Source organism: Physeter macrocephalus, chromosome 5 (genome assembly GCF_002837175.3).
Source record: "Physeter macrocephalus isolate SW-GA chromosome 5, ASM283717v5, whole genome shotgun sequence".
Taxonomy (NCBI): domain Eukaryota; kingdom Metazoa; phylum Chordata; class Mammalia; order Artiodactyla; family Physeteridae; genus Physeter; species Physeter macrocephalus.
This window is the reverse complement of record NC_041218.1, coordinates 27,780,010-27,783,400: the sequence shown is the minus strand read 5'-3', so window position 1 is coordinate 27,783,400 and position 3,391 is coordinate 27,780,010. Positions and strand designations below refer to the sequence as shown.

The 3,391-nt window shown below is 41.8% G+C and overlaps 1 protein-coding gene across 4 annotated transcripts in view; it reads left to right on the top strand.

Moving 5' to 3' along the window:
• Positions 1 to 3,391, top strand: part of ASB15 (ankyrin repeat and SOCS box containing 15) — a 32,251-nt gene that overhangs the window by 3,258 nt on the left and 25,602 nt on the right. The gene's annotated exons all lie outside the window — the stretch shown is intronic.

The following is a 3,391-nucleotide window of genomic DNA, read 5'->3' as shown; positions in this document are numbered from 1 at the left end:
GGTCTGGGAGGATCCCACGTGCCGCGGAGCGGCTGGGCCCGTGAGCCATGGCCGCTGAGCCTGCGCGTCCGGAGCCTGTGCTTCGCAACGGGAGAGGCCACAACAGTGAGAGGCCCGCGAACCGCAAAGAAAAAACAAACAAACAAAAAAGGCAGCTATTTTGTAATCTATAACGGGCTTCATCTTCCTCAGGAGCTGCCACTCACTAATTAGTGGAAAATAAATTTGGTCTCATGCAGACAGACACAATAACGTAGGTAAGGAAGCCTTTGCTTGGATCAGGTAAACAGATCAGTCTTTCATATTTCTACTCCTCCCCAAGCCAAGACACTCTCTCCACCAGGGTTCACCTGCTTTACTATAAATGTGGGTACTTTCCTCTCTTCTCAATGTCACCAAGGTCTGGCCTGCCAGGAAGTGACCTATCTCACCACCTGTAAGGCTCAGACTGTGAACCAGATACCAGGCCAGTCTTCTGGAAGACATTGTAACCTTTGGCTCTATAAAATCAATCTTAGTTCCCTCAAAGCGTCTGGTCATATCTGATTAAATGAACCTCATTCTCGTATATGACCCTTATCTATGGCATTAAATATTCTTCAAGGTTATGAATTTTAATAACTATATAGTTTTCCATAGCTTGGGTGCACAATAATATCTTCTACAAATTCTCTCTTGCTGGACATTTGATAGTGTTTCTAATGTTTTGGCAGTTTACATATGGCAGAGTGAACATTTTCACAGACAAATCTTTTTCCACATCTCTGAATTTCTATATGATAGATTCCTACATTTAGAATTACAGACAAAAGGATAAGTCTTTAAAAGAATCATGTCATCATATCAGCTTCTGATAAGGGCATGTCTGTGAATAATTTGCCTTTTCACGGGCCATGTCTGCTCTGTTCTTTTCCATTCTCTTGTTTATATTCCCCTAGAAATCCACATAGTTGTGAACCTAAAGCTCCTTCCTATTCTATGTGAGTGTCATTTTCAAAAACTAGCATACCTCTTCAGCCATCTCTGTCACAATTGAAATTGCCTTGGAAATCAATAGGAGGGAGTAAAAATGTCTAATTTTGTAATATGAAACTAGAGATAAGCAAAACTAGTATGACAGGTTTTATCACTAATGTTTTTACTTAGAAATTAAGCCTCAGTTAGTGCAGCCCCAAAATTGGATGTGAACTTGGCAAAAACATACATATGACGTGGAGGAAAAACACAAGGTTAATCTATTCTTTTGCTAATTTTAAGAGTAGAATATATTTGATCATTCAATTATTTATTTATTCAGCAAATACTTGTGACTTCTTATTACATACCAGATATCATACTTAGTGTCTAGAGAACAATATGTCCACTTCACCTTTTTATATCCTTTCTAAAATGTTGAGTTGTATCTTTTTGAGGCAACATAAAAGTAGCATTCATTTTCTGGACTAACATTGTGTTTGTGTGTGTGTGTGTGTGTGTGTGTGTGTGTGTGTGTGTGTGTGTGTGTGGTTTATCAGAACTAGTTGTGCCATTAAGGAAGATGCTATTTCAACTGGTCTAGTTCTCCTTGTCATTCATAGGATTTCTCTCTAATAGGAAAAGGAAAATACCACGAAGAGGGAATTGCTATAACTTATTACTTGTTACCTTTGTCTGTGCGTTGGAACCCAATTCTGATAGTTTTACGCCCCTCTGAAATCTCTTGGGGACTAGTTGACTCTGTTGTTGAAATCAGCCTAATAAAGCCATTTATCTGATTTGCCACTTTGTGCTACAGGATTCTGAAAAAGCAAAAGTGTGTAGCCACCAAATAAAAAACAAAGTTGTAACAACATTTTATTTATTTTGATTTCCATATGTCTTCAATATTACACAGATGAAGGTCAAAATGAAGAAAAATGAGAATGAATATTGTTTTGTATGTGAAAACTGTCTTTTTCTAATAAAACCAAAATGTGAAAATGCCTTTTAACTAAAGCTACTCCTCTCATGGGACAAATCCTGAGGATTCTCCCTGGGACCTCTAATAGATAAGCTCCTCGCTCCAGAACCATTGCACTTTCAAGATAAAAGAAACTTTCTTCAGAATATCAGCATCCCCAGTTCCACACAGCAGAACCTGCACCTCTTTCAGAACCTCAGAGTGTTTATTTTGGGGCTGGCCCTGTATAAAGAACACCAAATTTTACTGTATTGCCCTTTTCTTATCCCCTCCTGTCACCTTCCACTAGATTCAGTCTTAGACCCTCTACCGTCTTCCCCACCCCATGCCACCCTCAGCAAATATTCCAAGAGATCCTGGTCCTACATGGGGGGCCAGTATGGTGTTACTGGCATTTTAAAAGGGACACTGGAAGATGGAACAATAAGCCCCAAAGGACAGACTCTCTCACTGATGTAACAGAATTACACTGATATGACAGGTGCTGAGGTAGGGTGATATTTATGAACACAAAGTCCTTCCTTGCATCATGGAAGCACCTGTCCACTCCGGGAACTTTTTTTTTTTTTTTTTTTTTTTTGCAGGCTCAGTGGCCATGGCTCACGGGCCCAGCCACTCCGCGGCATGTGGGATCTTCCCGGACCGGGGCACGAACCCGTGTCCGCTGCATCGGCAGGAGGATTCTAAACCACTGCGCCACCAGGGAAGCCCCAGTCCGGGAACTCTTAAGACCAGCCCCGTTTAGAACCCACAGAGGTGGTTTCAATTTTTCTATGCTTAAGACAGAGCATGTGAGTGAGTGATGTAAACAGACTTGGATGTATTTGGAAGCAAGCCAGCCAAGCAATTCACGGGGAACAAAGTTATGCTGGCCCTGGTCCAGGGAGAAGGAGGACCTTGGTCTCACGCTTTAGGAGCTCCCAGGTTTCAAGGGAAGGTCTGAGGGGCCTCACAAACTTATCAACAGTATTGTGGCAGCCTGGATTGGGGATTGAGGGGAGTTTAGAGAATTCAGTGCCAAGAGGCATCATATACCTATGTTCACCCCTGCATCATACCTGCAACATAGCCCCAACCCCTTGGCCACTTCAGTCAGGCACAAGCTGGAATGTTGATCCAATTTTTTAGGCAGTAATGTTTAGATTCCAAGACAAAAAGTATAGAATAAAAGCAAGTTTACAATACCTCAGACCACCCTAAGCAACACAAATCTTTATTGCACAGAGCTGACAAAAAAGATTGATGTGTCCCTGGAAGCTATTTTTTATTTTTGTAAGTTATTGTCATCAAGAGCTGTCAAGAGCAAGATCAGAATGTTTTCTTTTAAGTACAACAGACTGTGGGTTGTTTTCCTGCAGCTTCGGAAAGACATTGAAAATGAAGTTACCGTGGGCTTCCCTGGTGGCGCAGTGGTTGAGAGTCCACCTGCCGATGCAGGGGACACGGGTTCGT